The sequence below is a fragment of the Colobus angolensis genome, unplaced genomic scaffold (assembly GCF_000951035.1).
Source record: "Colobus angolensis palliatus isolate OR3802 unplaced genomic scaffold, Cang.pa_1.0 Scaffold2, whole genome shotgun sequence".
NCBI lineage: Eukaryota > Metazoa > Chordata > Mammalia > Primates > Cercopithecidae > Colobus > Colobus angolensis.
Genome location: NW_012115154.1, coordinates 26,517,620 through 26,534,316, shown reverse-complemented (window position 1 = coordinate 26,534,316; position 16,697 = coordinate 26,517,620).

Genomic DNA, 16,697 nt, shown 5'->3' with positions numbered 1-16,697 from the left:
GCTGCGATGGGCCCTGGTGCTGAGGAGGGCAGGAGGGCGCTGCGATGGGCCCTGGTGCTGAGGAGGGCAGGAGGGCGCTGCGATGGGCCCTGGTGCTGAGGAGGGCGCTGCGATGGGTCCTGACAGGTGTGTTCTTGGCCCACGTGTGTTCTTGACCCCCGTCTCATGTGCGCAGCCTCATTTCATCCTCACGGCAGCCTAACAAGATGGGCCTATTGTCCCCTGAGCCACAGAGGAGCAGCCCGGGAGGAAGGCCGGTGACTGACCTGGGTCACAGGGCGGGCTGAGTCTGCATAAGACCTGGGCCTGGCCCCTGAGACCGTGCTCCCACCTGAGGTAGGTACGAGTGCCACGAGTTGGTATCTTCCACCTCTGTTGGCTTTGTTTGGCCTCTTGGTACCCAGGTTTCCCAACTTGAAGCTGAGTGCTCAGCATAGACAAGGACAGCGAGTGAGTTCTGAGGCTGCCCTGACTGACTGTGTTACCCAGGGGATCCCATCTCCACAGGAAGGGGACCCCCGTTCCCGGGATGACAGCGGGGAGATCCCGTCTCCCATGGGAAGGGGACCCGGCGGGGAGACCCCAGAGGCTGCTGAAGGAGCCGTGAGGGCCCAGCAGGGGCAGCAGTGCCCAGCGCCAGGCCCCCACTGCATCACGGGAAGCGACTGGAGATGCCGCCTCATTTCAGGGTGGCCAGAAAGCCGTGGCTGCACATGTCTTCACGTGGTGGAGGGAGAATGAACCCACTGGGAAGCATGTGAAGAAGCCGTGGGAGGCAGAACTGGAGCTGTGTTTGGTTGTAAGGGATGGGGCTGCTCGTGGGTTTTCAGTGCCTGCTCTGGGAAGGGTCCTGAGACACCCAGAGAAACAGGTGGAAGAGTGAGGCCTCCTCTCGGGAGCCGCAGGAGTGAGAATGAGGCTCTGCCAGGGAGGAGAGGGCCCCAGGTTCACGGGGGCAGCCCGGCCTGTCCAGATCTCTGTGGCCTGATGCCACCGAGTGAATTTCCTACTCATCCTCCGTGTCTGGGGTCACCTGGGCACTTGTGTACCCTGTCCCTCTGGGGCCTCCCACCCCTTGAACACACTGTCCCATCGCCCCTTCCCCATGTCTCCATGTCTGGGGTCACCTGGCCACTTGGGTGCTTATGTACCTGGGGGCCTCCCGCCCGTGACTCCACCAACACCCCTTCCCCGTGTCTCCGTGTCTTCTCCTCTCCCTACAGGGACGTCAATCACTGCATTTAGGGCCCACCCTGGATCCAGATGATCTCACCTCAAGGTCCTTCACTAATAAGGACTGTGAGGACCCTGTTTCCACGTAGTCACATTCCGAGGCTCCGGCTGGACATTCCCAAAGAAGTTAAGAGCCACATGCGGTTTTGTTCCTTCACTTTTCCGAAGTTGGGGAAACCGAAGCTTATGGAGGCTCACCTTGCTCAAAGCCTCTAGTGTGAGACGGACCGGGGAGCCTCCAGTGTGGGACGGACGGACCGGGGAGCCTCCAGTGTGGGACGGACGGACAGACCAGGGAGTCTCCAGTGTGGGACGGACGGACGGACCGGGGAGTCTCCAGTGTGGGACGGACGGACGGACCGGGGAGTCTCCAGTGTGGGACGGACGGACCGGGGAGCCTCCAGTGTGGGACGGACGGACGGACCGGGGAGCCTCCAGTGTGGGGCGGATGGACGGACCGGGGAGCCTCTGCCGTCAGTCCCCCACAGGCCTCAGAGTCGCAGAACTTCAGGGCGAGAGGAAGCCTGCGTTGGAGCTGGAAGTCGGCTCACAGGTGTCTACTCCATCACTTCGTCCCACGAGAAGGAGATTAATTCTCCCGTCTGTAGTCACCTGGGTGCTCGGGGATGAGAGAGGCTGACTCTGGCATTGCCACCGCATTCTGTGTCCTTTCCTCCCATCTCCTGCATTCGGGATGACAGCTGAGTCCCGAGTGTCATGTTAGGTTGACGTTTTGGTGTCAGGAGAGGCTCTCCGGAGAGGGAGCAGGCCTTGTGCGGTGAGGGTACCTTGTCAGATGCACGAAGGCAGAGAGCGTTTGGGGAGGTGGCTCAGAAGTGGGCTGTTTTTCTTTTTCTTAAATGGAGGGACGGTGGCCAGAGACTGTGGAGGTCACCCGGATGACCTCCAGCTCCGCTTGCAGCCATTGGAGGAAACCGAAGGAGGGATCGGGTGTGACTCTGCGTCTGCGGGGACCCTCGGAGCCACCCAGGCTGTTCAGCGAACCTCAGGCGGCCGTGGCCGTGGGAGCTGCAGGGGCCGTGGGGTCACACCCCGTCTTCTCAAGTTTTCAGAAAACATTGGAAGGCAAGTGCATGGAAGCTGCTCAAAAAGACACCAGCTTTATTATTTTTTTTAAAGCCAGATTTTTTGACAGGCGATGTCAACACATTTTTTCAGTTCTTTATTTCAGTTCTTAAAATGCTTGCCAGATTCTGCAGGACAGTTCTGAATGTCTTCATGCTCCATGAGGTGCCTCTTCTTCAGAGCGAGGGTCCGAGGTGCCTGTGCGATCCCCACCCGGCCCCTTCTCTGGCGGCTGAGGTTGAAAGCCAGTGGATGTTTCTGTTAGAGACCCCCGGGACCCTCACAAGCATCCCTTGGTTTGCATAGAGGAGGGGCTTGGATGCTTCGTAAATTCTCCTGCTGGAGTTTCAGCTGCTTTAACCACAGTCCTCTTCAGGCATTTTCATAACATGGAAACCAGCCTCAGAAGGCAGCCCTGGGAAACTGACCTGACTCTTTCTCAGCAGCAGCCACTGTTTCCTTCCTCAGACTGACCAGGTCTTCTGTGCCCTCTCCACGCTCATGCCTGGGTGGGTCCACAGTGACCGTCTCTCCTGAGCTGAGGACTGCCCACCTCCCCAGCCTGCTCGCTGCCTACTCCTGCACACATCTCCCTGTACGGTGCCAGGGCTGGCCCTGAACACAGGCAGCGGCCGGCTTCTGGCTGCAGAGGTCAGTGTGGGCCCCACAGGATCTGCCGTCTCCAGGAGCCCCTTGGGACGCGAGGCCCCAGGTGAGCCCCAAAGGAGTACACGCACTGCAGTCTGCATCTACTCGTTAACGTAAACCAAGCATTGCCTGTGGGGGCTTCTCTTCTCATGAATGAAAACAGAACTTTCAGGGCACTACAAAAATGAGATGATTGTGTACGTAAAGCACTGAGCTTGGGGTCTCGTCTGGGACGACGACTTTTTTTTTTTAATTAAGGAGAGCAAAGTCATTACTAGAATGTATAGCAAATATGGAGGTTAACTTTGTATCGTTCAAGTCATGTTTGTGGATACAGAATTTCAGGCTGTGTTTGGTATCAATGTTAATATGACCGGGGTGAGTCCGGTGTTATGTTAGCAGCTTTTTATCTCACGCATATGCGACGCTGATCAAACTGAACTTTCGATCCGATTCTCCTTCGTACCCCAGACCGGGGTGAGTCCAGTGTTGATGTTAGCAGCATTTTATCTCAGGCATATGCGACACTGATCAAACTGTGAACTTTCGATCCGATTCTCCTTCATACCCCACTGGCTTAGTTATTGTTGTAGTCCGGTCACAAAGGGTGGTCACGCGTTTGGTGTATTTCTGCAAACACGGAGGAAACACTTTATTTATATTATGCAGTTTACCTTTTCTTATCACTTGGGCTTTTTCTGAGCCCACTGAATTGCTTGTTTTATTATTTTAATTTTGCAACACAGTAATAAATATCATTTTTTGGAAATAAGTAACGAACATCTGCTTCCTCTGAAGATGCAGTGTGTGTCCAGCTACCTGCAGTTCTCACAGGCAGGGACCCGCCTCCTGGCTGATACACAGTGGTGACTGTTTTCTTCTTCCTCTTCTTCTCTTAAAAATCTATTTGAAAAATTCCACTGTAGAGAAAGCTACTGTAGTCTGCTCCTTAAGAAGATTTGGCCTAGGAAGAGGAAAATCATCCTTTATACTTTTGGCTTATTAAATTGAAAAATATGCATAGTGGTGTTCTTATTAATTTATTCATGATTTTATTAACATTGAATGCTGCCTCTGGTGGTGTCTGCTTTCAGTACCAAAGAAAACGCAAAGGCATGTTTGATCGTATGTGTGTTTCAGACCACAGGATCTCTAGCGTGTTCTCTCCTAACACTGAAGGCCACCAGATGTCAGTGTAACTTAACAAATCACACCCTACGTGTCCTGTTGACTTCAGCATTCGGTCTGAGTGTTGCCTTTTCCTTTCCTGTTTCGACTTCTGAAGATGAGGAGGGACTTTAAGGGAATTTGCACAGAGGCTCCGTAAAGACTCGAGTCACTGGATGTTGTGGGAGATGCCGTTTTGCTTTTGCTCTTTCCAGACCTCCCAGATAATCATGCGGTGAACTCATGGTCCCTCCACTGAGCATGGTGATGGTTCCATATCGGGGCTTCGTTGCGAGGACGGATTCCACGTGGGGCTGCGGCGGGGCTCTGCTTGGGCGGCCCAGGGTCTTCTGTCTCAATTCTGGGTGCAGGACCCAGGACCCAGGACCCAGGACCCAGGACCCAGGGCTGGGCTTGTCTCCAGCCCGACCTCCTCACAGGCGGAGGCTGGTTCTCTTGTTGGATTTCCCTGGAGGTTCCCTTGCTGGCAGCCTGAGCACGCTCAGCCTCGTTCAGTGTTCAGGGCTGGCAGTTCTGTGTTTGCTGTGGGCAAGGCCTGTGCAGGACAGACTTTGTCTAATATTTACAGCATTTTCCTGATTCCATGTTGAGAGGTAAAGCAATTTGCCTGGAGTGCATGCTCTGATCCTGGAGCTCTGTCATCCAGGGTCTGTTTATAACAGCAGAGGAACGAAATGAGCTGAGACACAAATCTAATGCAAAAAACAAAATCAGGAACATTTTTGAAGTTCAGCCAGGTGTCCAGGAGGCAGTCGGCTGCGTACCAGTGGCACGGGGATGAGAGGTCGTCTTCTGAGGTGTGTGAACAGGGCGGGTCTCAGGACACTGTCAGTGTCACATGCCAGCAAGTGGCTGCAGCAGGACTCAGGTCCGGGGAGAGACTGGGGAGGCTTCCGGAGCAGCACCTGCCCTGGGGAAGGAGGCGATGATGGTGCAGGGGCTCCAGGCATGACCAGCCTTCCCTGGGGAAGGAGCCGATGATGACACAGGGGCTCCAGGCACGACCAGCTCTCCCTGGGGAAGGAGCCAATGACGATGCAGGGGCTGCAGGCGTGACCAGCCCTCCCTGGGATAAGTGCCGCCAATGTCTCTGGATCAAAAGCCACTTGTGGCCGTGGTATGCAGCATTTCACTTTGCTTCTGGAAAGGTTTTCTGAGTTTTCCAAGTGGAGGCTCCACACACAGATGAGTTTCACTGTATTAGGAGTATAGAGGGCCCAATCTTGGTTGGATTCAGAAAAGTAGTTATTAAAAATATCTGATACCACATAACTGGATGCATCGTCTCTTGCAGCGGGAAGCGCTGTGCGCGCCTGTTTCTTAGCACGCCTGCGGAGCTTTGTTTGTTGATCCCTTCCAATGCGGAGGAGAGAGGGTCGGACGCTGCAGCTCTGTGTTGTGTCCTTATCAGGCATCATGCTGAAAAAACATTTCCTCCAAAGGGCTGTTTGTGAAAGGCAAGATTTTCAGAGGTTTTAAACGGGAGGACCTCAGCCCTCCTGGACCAATTCAGAGAGTTTTCCTACAGCCAGGACGGCCTCTGTGGCCTGACCTTCATCTGGGTGTCGGCATTGCTAGGACCCCGAAATCCTAAGGGGATGTGACGTTCAGGAATCCTAGCGGTCTCCCAGGCACCCTGGGGGGTGTGGGCCCCAGGCGTCCTGGGGGTGCGGATGTTTGTGATGCTGTCTTTGTGGATGGGGAAACGCTGTAACAACTTAGCTCCTGCTCGGGCTGGGGAGCTGGAGGCTGGGGACCGCAGGCCCTGCCCTGTGTTTCTGGCACAGGACTCCCGAGTGGCTGGTGGTGTTGGGGTGGGTGTGACCAAACAGAGATTTAAGGAATGCAGCCAGCAGTTCCCCAAGGCCGTGTCCCCTGGGGAGCTCCTGTCCTCCCGGGTCGTGATGTCTTCATCCTGTGGACTGGCTCAGCCTGGCCTCAGTGCCTGCCCCGGGGACAGCAGGTTGAGGCCCACATCTCCTGCAGCAGCAGGAGGTTTTGATGCCTTCAAAGGCTCACACACAATCCCTGTCTCCTCAGCCGACAGGCATTTCCTCCTGTCAAAGTCCGTCTGCATGCGTTCCCGGCTCGTGGCTCAGGAAAGGTCCGGCGTCTTCCCGTGTGTGTCACAGCTGCACAAAGCTCCAGCACGTGTCCCCGCCCTGCACACGGGTGTTAGGGGACGTCCAGTCAAAGGGTCACTCACAAGCCTTGGGGCCACAGTGTGCTCTGATTAAGCAATGTTTATAATGTTCATAAAGTTGATCTTTGCTCTTGTCACGGCGATACCTTTTATTATAGAAAGTCCAGAGGCTACAAATCACCAGGAAAAGACTACACACGCCGGAATTCCCCCCTCCCCAACATCTTAGTGTCACTTTTGTGTATATCCTAATGGGCTTCCTTCTCCTTGGTAAGGGCATGAGTAATTATCGTGTGTTCTTTGTGACTTTCACCCAGCATTTTACACTTCATTATCTTAATTAGGTGACTTTTTGTGCTAAAGGCATAAAGCAAATATTCACTTCCCTCTTTCCAGCCATCATGGTTTTTTCCCAGCATCAGAATTTCAGAACTCCGGGGGAATCAAGATTCGGCCTTGGGCTTTGGGAGTTTTCGGAGTGGGGGTGCAGGACCCCTCCCCGAGTGGGTCTTGCTGGACGATCCTCAGACCCCAGGCACTCGCAGTCCCGGCTGCCCCACGGCCTGCCTGCTGCCCACCCGAGCCCACTTCCAGTCCAATGGCAGCATGAACAGAAGTGACCTCTCTGTGGTGGTGGACGCGCCAACAGAGTGGCACTTGGAGTAACAAAGGCCACACTCAGGGGTTTGGGCCTAAATGTGCTTGCTCTGGGCACGATTCTCAAACTTGGAGCCCCAGAGGATTACCTGGGAGATGCTGCAGAATGAGGGTAGTTGGACCTGTGCTTGGTGCTGGGGTGGGGGCCTGCATGTCAGGGTGGAATCCTTGCAGCTCCTGCCTGCAGCCTGGCGGAGACGTGCTCTGGAGTCCAGGTCAGCTCTGGAGTTATTTACGTTTTCACATCAGTACAGCGGGGCCTGCGATGGGTGTGTTTGTGTCATTCGCTTGACTTCGTGCTGACGAGGGGTCTCCTGGCAGAGGCGCTCATGTGTGCTCCCCCGGCCTGACAGGGCGGGTTTCTCTCTGGCCACATGCCCACGTGCATTCTGTCTGCTTGACCTCCCGAGGGCACTGCTTGAAGGTGGTCCAGACCTTAATGGTGGGGGGAGTTGCACCAAAACCCTGTGGTGCCTCCAAACAAAGTCTTTCAGGAAGGGGGCAGACGTCTCTCCCAGCTGCCTCAGGAGGGTGGCCTGTGCAAAACATTCAGGAACGCAGACAGCGTGTGGGATGGAGCTGGGGGTCCTGAGGGTCTCTTGGGGCGGACGCAGCAGCGTGGGGAGAGAGCCGCGCTGGGTAGATGCCCTCGGGGTGGACGCAGCAGTGTGGGATTAGAGTGGTTCTGGGTAGATGCCCTCGGGGTGGACGCAGCAGTGTGGGGAGAGAGTGGTTCTGGGTAGATGCCCTCGGGGTGGACGCAGCAGCGTGGGGAGAGAGTGGTTCTGGGTAGATGGCCAGCGGCTGCATCTTGGCTTTTCTGGACTGCCCCTGCTGTGGGCTGACTCATCCCCACCCCGCTCCTGTCAAAAGTCATAGGGGAAGCCCTGACCTCAGCACTTGAGAACATGGCCCAGTCTGAAGACAGTCGTGCAGATGCAGCTAGTTCAGATGAGGCCATGGTGTGGCCCGATCCCGTCTGCCTGTGCCCTCCCAAGGGGAAACGTGGACACGGATGGGAAGTGATGTGGGGAGATGTGGTGGTGATGGTGTCCGTGAGCAGGGGCCCCGGACGGAGCTCTCACAACCGTGGGAGGCCCTGGTCCTGCCCATCGTGCGTCTGGGCTCCTAGCCTCCAGCCTGGGACATGACGTGTTTCTGTGGTTCTGAGTTACCGCTCTGTGGTGCAGGGTTGAAGCCCTGCAAACTCACACGGGCTCTGTTCACACTGTCTGGGTTGCTTCTGGGTTCACGAGGCTGCCTTGGACCCCTGGGCCTCGGCGACCAGAAAAACCCACTTCCATGTAAGTGTCAGGAAAAAATTAAAGTCTTTGTCCAAAGCAGCCTCTCTCTCTCTCTCTCTCTCTCTCTCTCTCTCTATTTTGAAAGTCTTTTCAGTCACTCTTGAATGACAAGAACAGGCAAAACCTGTGGGCTTCTCACCCAAGCAGAGATCAGGTCCTGACAAGGCTGCCCTTGCATCCTTCTCCAATGGGAGCTGAAGCTTCAGTGTCCTATCCCTGAAAGTGTTTTCTTCAGAAGCGTGCACAGGGACCAACCCAGTGTTGAAGGAAGGAGAAGCTTCCGGTGGGCCTCCCTGCCCAGACTCCTTGGATGATGGGTGTCAGGTGGAGCCAGGGAAAGGCGCCACTACCACTCGTGTCCAAGAGGCGCGTCCACTCAGGGAGTTCTGAAGCCCTGAAGCCCCCGTCCCAGCACCTGGAGGACACGTCCATGGCCAGTGAGTTCTGGTTGACCATCAGGTTGGCCTGATTTTTGATGTGGGGCCCCAATTCTCTCTCCCCTCCCATTTGCAAGCCCTAGAATTAACCTGGAAAGTGCAGCGGTTAATGGAAAGCCCTGGCAGCTTCTGTTCCTGGACAGAAATGGAACAGAGGCCGGGTGCAGTGGCTCCAGCCTGTAATCCCAGCACTTTGGGAGGCCGAGACAGGCAGATCACGAGGTCAGGAGATCGAGACCATCCTGGCTAACATGGTGAAACCCCATTTCTGCTAAAAAATACAAAAAAAAAAAAAAAAAAAAACTAGCCGGGGGGGGGGGGGGGCACCTGCAGTCCCAGCTACTTGGGAGGCTGAGGCAGGAAAATAGCGTGAATCCTGGAGGCGGAGTTTGCAGTGAGCCGAGATCGCGCCACTGCACTCTGTCTCAAAAAAAAAAAAAAAAAAGAAATGGAACAGAAATGGCTCCTTCTGCCCACACCCCCTTCCACGTGCACACAGTGTGTCTTGTGCCTGGTCCTTGCCATGCTCCACGGTGTTGGGGCATGAGGACTCTGTGTCCACACGTCTGCCAGGTCGATGGAGAGGACGGTGGCACGGGTAGGCTTCCCACCTGGAATTGCCTTCCTGCCTCCGAGGGCGCCTGGCTGGCACTTCGTGTGCTGCACGCATTTGCAGGATTGAGTTGGATGGAGGTGAATGAGGCACCCAGGAGGTCAGAACCACCTCGAGGGAAGTCTCACGGGATGCTTAGCACAGTTGGTAACCAGCCCAGAGGGAGCAGCAGGCCTGTCTGCCTGTGGAAGTGGCCACATGGGAGAGTTCAGAGGTGGGTGAGCGCCCCACTTTGAGTCATGGCCTCGGAGGTTGCAGAAGGAAGAACAGGAACTCGGGCGAGCTGTCCCCACACAGCAGCCCCAGCCGAGTACAAGACGGTCGGTCATCCCCATGCCCGGGGCTCTGCGCTGCAGGGAAGTCTCGCGAACGAATTTTATCTTTTGCTTTGAACATTTTATCCGCCAGCCTGAATCTGGCCTTGAGCGAATGTGGTGCGTTGCGAGGACTGTGGTGATGGCAGCTCAGGGTCCTCTTTGAGCTCTTTTGTGACAGATGATTGTTCTCTTAGGAAGGATCCTGCATGCCAATTACTGGTGCAAAAGTCATTGCGGTTTTTGCCATTGTTGATAAAACCGCAATGACTTTTGCACCAGCGCAGTACATCTGCAGTGACGAGCTGTGAAAGGACAGAACTCCAACAGAGGCCCAGGGCCCTGCATGCCAATGCCGCCGCCTGGGAGCTCCTGGGCCTTGCTGCTCCCGCCGGGCCCCAGGGTGTGCAGACGGGCACTGGCTTAGCCCAGGACGGGGAAGCCGGCGTTGGCCAGGCCTGCTGGAGGTGCTGGTGGGATGCCCGTCCTCAGGACGAACCTGACCGCCTCGGCCTCGGACACACATGACCTGGGCTCCTCAAAACCGGCCCAAGTACCAGCTTCTGTGGAGGGTCCCAAGTTCAGGTGAGGTGATAAATATTATGTTTAAAAAAGCAAAACAAAACAAACACAAAAAACACAAACTGAAACAAAAGTCATTATAAGGGCCTGGGGTGTCAGTGTGGCTTTGATAACAGGTTTTGACGACTCACAAAGGCCCTAGGGTCATCAGGGAGGAATGCATTTATTCTTCTTAATCTGATGCAAACCTCACGGCGAAAATGGTCTTAAATAATCTTGTGTGGTTTCTTGGTTCTAGGGTGGGAAGGACAGTGCTTAGCTTACAGGGAGTTTCAGCCTGGGTGGTACCTGCATGGGATGGAGGGGCAGCCTCATTTGCAACCTTGTTGGATAATTGAAGTCGAGAGCTTGGGTTCCTCCCAGCGTTGGCCCCCAGCATCGGCCCCCAGCCGTTCTTCACGGTGCCATACTTAGCATTCACAGCTCTCAGAGGCAGGCCTCATGTACAGTTGTGGGACGACGGTGATTGGTGGGAATTCTTCCTGGGAATTGCTGAGCCACGAGCAAGGAGAGGCCAGAGGTTTCTCCCAGAGACACCCCTTCCTCGTCCTCGGAGCACATGGGATGCCGGTGTGGGGCTCAGGGTGGTGGCAGCCCCATGAGGCAAGTGGGATCCCTGGAGCCTGGGCTTGCTACGGGCCCGTGGCTGAGGCAGGTGGGATCTCTGGAGCCTGGGCTGCCACCGGCCTGTGGCTGTGTGAGCGGCAAACACCTTTCCATTGTGTGTGTCTTACAAGTACCAGGAAGTGTCCTCACTAATACAATTAATTGTGTACCATGAACCCATACACTTAAGAAAATCAGTGGTGGGTGAGTCAGTTAGGAACGCCTGATCTCTTAGTGGTGGGTGAGTCAGTTAGGAACGCCTGATCTCTTCTCACAGCAGGGAGTGGAAGAGGCTGGGAGCTATGCCTGGCCGTGGAGGGAGCAGTCACCTTTCTAGGCCTTGAGCAGGGCCCGGCCGCCACAGTGATGAACACTTTGTGCTGACCTCAGGATGGCCAGGACGACCCCTGAGTGGAGGTCAAAGTGGGAGCACTGGAGGGGGCCCAGCTCTCACCTGGGGGGCTGTGGAGACGCCGTGATAAGCTGGCCGTGCTTTGTGTGTGTGTCTCAGACCCACGGCAGAATGACGGTGTGGAGAAGCCAGGCGTCTTCCAGCTACAGGATCCTGAGAACATCAGGAAAGACGGCCTTCGGGGCCACTGCAGTCAGTCTTGGGGGGCCTGTGCCCCGCTCCCCACCAGCCCCGGTGGCTCCAGGTGCCACCCGGAGGGCTGCACTGCCCACCTTTGTTTTCACCGGCCTCCAAAGTCCCTCTTGACTGGCCGATGACATGTGACCTTGCAAACCCATGGCTGGTGTTAAAGCAGCACCCACGACCCTTCCTGAACCCATTTGAGGGCTGGATATGTGTGGGTGCGACAGGAATCTGGGGCCCACTGTGGGTGCGACGGGAATCCGGGACCCGTTGTGGGTGCGACGGGAATCCGGGCCTGGTGTGGGTGCGACGGGAATCCAGGCCCGGTGTGGGTGTGGCCTTGGCCGGAGGTCCTGTGGATGGACGGTCAGTTTTCATGATGACAGCAACAGTGGGCCTCGAGGTCAGTTTCCACGCTGACAACCATGGGGAGAGGGGTGGGGAGAGGGGCCTGCAAGTGGCTCCCAGGTCAGGGTGGGTGGCTTCCCCAAGCCCCAGGGACAGGTGTTGAGGGAGGAAGCCAGGGTGGCTGCTCTGGGGACTAGGGGCTCGCTGGTTGCAGCCTGAGTCCTGAGGCCTCCTGACTGACGTCGCGCCAGCTGTGCACCACCCAGGGCTGTTCCGTCCAGCCTGTCTGTATCCCGAGGCCTCCTAACCGAGCTCACCCCAGCTGTGCACTGCCCGTGGCTATTCTGTCTGGGCTGTCTGGTTCTGTGTGCTCGGGGAAGGATTGTCTAGGCAGCGCAGGCTCTGATGTCTGTGGTGGAAACAGCGTCACTGAGGAGTGATCAGACCCTGGGATTCTGATTTCTTATGCGGAAGTTGTGTTGCTGAAGTGCAGGTGCACTGAGGTCTGTCTGTGGCGTTTGCCTCTGGGGTGCTGAGGGGCATCCCAAGCTTCAGCTGTGGCTCTGCTCCCACCATGCTACCAGCAAGCATCTGCTTCACAGTCCAACCCAGCTTCAGCTGTGGCTCTGCTCACACCACGCCACTGGCAAGCATCCACCTCATGGTCCAACCAAGCTTCAGCTGTGGCTCTGCTCCCACCACGCCACCAGCAAGCATCCGCTTCATGGTCCAACCCAGCTTCAGCTGTGGCTCTGCTTCCACCACGCCACCAGCAAGCATCCGCTTCATGGTCCAACCCAGCTTCAGCTGTGGCTCTGCTTCCACCATGCCACCAGCAAGCATTCGCTTCATGGCCCAAGTAGGTAATAAGATCACCGCCCCCCTCCCTCCCTCCCTCCCTCCCTCCCTCAGAGGTTTTGGGGCGACTGCTGTGCCTGGACTCATGCTAGGAAGATGCAACATCCTCTCCTGGAGGGTGGGCTTGGGCAGAGGCAGGCGATGGCACCACTGGAGACTCAGGCAGGAGTGGTAGGTCATGGGTGTGAGTCCCGCCCCACCAGGGAAGACGCTGTGGCTCAGGAGTGGTAGGTCACGGGTGTGAGTCCCATCCTGTTGGGAAAGACACTGAGATGGATTTGCTTGCTCAGATGTGGGTGAGAAGGAAGCAGTGGGAGATGAGGAGCACCACTTCCCAAGGCAGCACCGACCTCAGCACAGCCGCCGCCTGAGCAGGAATCTCCTGCATTGTGTTACTATTTTTGAAGGTGGGGGGAATTCACTGCTTTCTCCTGATTTCAAAGATGCATCCATGTCTCTGCATTGAGCCCCCTAAGGGGAGTGATGTCAGGAGCACCCCGGCCTCTACCCCTGCCACATGCCCCTCAGCCCTCCACTGGGTCCCTGAGGCCCTGGTCCTCCCGGCCACCACTTCTTCCACTCTGTGATCCGCTCGTGCTCTGCCGTCTCCATCACTTCGCGGTGGAGAGTCACTCGGGAGCCTTTTCTTTTCCGATCTGCTCCCTCCACACCCCATGATTCTCCATCATCAGAGTTTTGCTTTCTGCTGGGCAAAGCCAGGAAGGGACAGACAGTCCCTGGCCTGGGTTGAGCCCCCCACCACCCTGTCCCTCCACCATGGGACCACAGCTGTCCCTGACACCACCCTGCCTGGGCCACGGCCCTTGAATCCCTCTAGGGCGTTCGCAGGGTCCGGAGAGCAGGCATGACAGCTGCAGAGACCCAGGCCTTCCCTTCCCTGCAGGAACATTGCAGGGCTTGCCCAAGGCCACACGGACAGCTGCATTGGAAGGAGACCCATCGATGACTCTGCATTTTGGGGGTTTAATTTATCTGCCACACATGGAGTCAGCCCCTGGCACGTGGGATGCTGGAGTCACAGCAGTGTCCACAGCAGAGTCTTATCTCCATGGAGTCAGAGGGCACTGACTCCCACCAACATAAATTCAGTGCCGATGCAAAATTAGCAGAGGGCGTGGGGTGTGCTGCTGATAGCATGAGCCAGCCCCACGTCCCGGAGTCGAGGTGAAGCTCTGAGGCCGGTGCTCATTTGTGAGCTGGAACGCGCGTGTGTACAGAGGTTGTACCCCCAGATTTCCAATTTGGGGAGGTGCTGGGGCATGTGCCTCCTAGTGCTGTGGAGAACTCAAAAGTCAGCACCTGGATACCCTGGTCCTGTGGCTGGCTGGTCCCTGAGTCCCACAGGATGTACGTGGACTTGTCATGAGCCACTCTCCCACCAGGTCATCCTCCAGGGTTCTCCCTTTTCCCAGGCGTGTTTGGAGGGAGTGGCTGGATATGCTGGCTCCTCATCTCCTCATCTCCTCTCTTTCACACCCCATGTCCCGCCTCTCCCCAGCTCTGCTGGGCACTGGCCAGACCCCCTTTCCCAGATGGGAACTTGACTGATGGTCTGGATGGAGAAAGAGGCCTGGGAGGTCTGGGCGGCAGTGTGGACGTCTCTGTGGATTCAGGAACACCTGCTCTTGTTTGTCTTCCCTCCACTGGGCACCTGCTGGTTTCCAGGCTGTCGTCAGTCCCCCAACCCCCCTCTGTCTTCCCAGCTTCTCCTTTAGGAATTGCCATCCATTCACCTTTTTGATTTCCTTTCAGCCCCTTCAAATTTTGTCTCGGGAATAATTTTGTGCATTATCAGATCATCAAGGCATTTTACTAAAGACATTTCTTCCTAAGAATTTAGTTATTAAACTATCATTTCCCTCTTTGAGTTTCTCTGATGGTAATAGCTCTTCACTAGAATGTCTGGGACCCAGTGCGTCATGGTACCCGTGGGGCCGTCCGTGGCAGCCCCACTCCTGCGCTGGGCCAGGTCTCTCTGCCTCCATGCTGCTCCCTTTGGGGTCCAGCGGCTTCTGGGTGGCAGCAACACAGAGAAGGAGCTTCCGGTCTATTTTCTCCCTGGTGGAGGTTCCCAAAGATTTTTCACTGCTGGAAAAAGGGGAAGAAGCCCAGTAAAAATAACAAATGAGGGGACGGAGCCTCCCATCGCAGCCTTCCTTGCTCATGGGATGGAGCCTGGGTCTGCGGGGCTTGGAGGCCGCCTTCCAGGTGAACTGTCAGAGGCTCAGGAACCCGGAGAGCCCCTGGCACCGCAGGCATCACCGCTGCCTCCATCATCAGGCCCCACATCCCTCACGTGCTCCCTGCTGGCAGCGCCGCTTTCTCTCTTATATTCTGCATCTTGTGTTTGTCTGTCCCTGGGCGATGAGCGGCCTCGGCCACAGAAGGCGGATCAGGGCCCACCACAGTGCGGGGAGCTCGGGGTTTGCTGTCTGCTCAGCTTTCCTCATGAGGTTCTTTACAGGATCTGGGGGAATGCGGGGGTTGGGATGGGGGCTGCTGGTTGGTGTTTGAGGAGCTCACCTGCAGGCAGGTCGTGTCCCGAGGACCCGTCTCAGCTGCGTGGCAGGCATGGAGCAAGGCTGCCTCCGTTTGTGTCGAGGGTGCCTTCAGCCTGGAGAGGCTCTGAGGCTGGCCTGAGAGGCTCCGTCTGCATTTGTGGCCGGGGCCACAGTGTCCCGCACTGAGACTGGTCTCAGCTGCTGAGGAGATGCTGCCTCCGGGCCGGCAAGAAGGCGACTCCCAGCGCCCCTCACTTTCACCCCAAGGGGAACCGGAGCCGAGAGGACAAAGCGCATCCTGTGTTCTTGTTAGATGTGTGTTGGTTTTACTCCTGAAGCATAATGATGTCAAGATGGCTTTGGAGCTCAGAGAAATGGGCTTGCGCAGCCATGAAGTGATCCCATTGGACTTAATGGCGGTGATTTTGTTGTGGCGATGCCAAGAGCTTTTCTGTCCGGTTTCTGAGGAGCTGCGTGTCTGGTAGACACAGAGCAATAAAGCAAAACAAAAACAAAGCCAGAATGCTGCTCCAGCCTGAGTGTGGGGGAGATGGGACAGCGTGGGTTCTGTGCATGACGTCTGTCTGCTCTGTCCACATAGACTAGTGCATCTGCTTGGTTCAAAAGTGAGTAAGACATTGGTCTTCAAAAAATATCCATCAGTTATGTGATTTCAAGCTATGGGCAAGCATGATGTTTAAAAATACACCCTAAAATAAGAAGAGAGTTAACTTTGACAATCGCAATAAAGAACGAAGAATGTATTTTATATATGTTCTCTTTGTTCTTTGTTTACCCCATTCTAGCAATGCAGAAACAGGCAGAAGACACTCACCGGCCCCCACTATAGTTTGAAAAATCTAAGTCTGGTTAGGGAAGCCAGAAAACCTCTAACCCACCTTTTCCCCACCCGCTTTTCTACTCCCCCGAGGTGAGCACCCTCAACTCATTTGGCTGACTCTTAGTTTTCATCTCCGTGTCTCCACGTGACATGTTGCTATTTCTCAGCTTTCAGATTTAGGATGTATCTATTTTCTGACCTGACTGCTACAGAAGATGGGCTACCTCTCTACAGCACATCGCTGTTTCTAAGCTTACTTTCTCTTTCCCAGTTTAGTTACATTACAGTTTTCATCAGATCAGTGTTATGTGCTTACAATATTGTGACTTCGTAAATGCTATCCCCAACTAGGCTATGTAGTACGCTGCGACTAGTATTAATTGGCTGTCCCTCCGGTTCCTACTCCTTGTTATCACGCACACCTCGATTTACGTTCATGGCATTTGAAAACCCTCTTGTTTGACTGTGACTGTCAGGCCGCCGCACCCTGCTTGTGCTTGTCAGTTTGTTTTGTTTTGCTTTGTACAGTTGTGTGTACATGTAGCTGTTTTTATTCACTGGTATACTTTTATTCTGTATTTGTTTCCTATTTCTTTTGGTCAAGAGGCCTCACAAGGCATCTTCTCTGCACGGGACAAGACTCAGCCCTGAGAGGAATGTTGTTGTCATGTGGAAGTGGAGGCACAGAGTGTCTGGGGGGTGGGGAGGGAGTGGCAGGACAG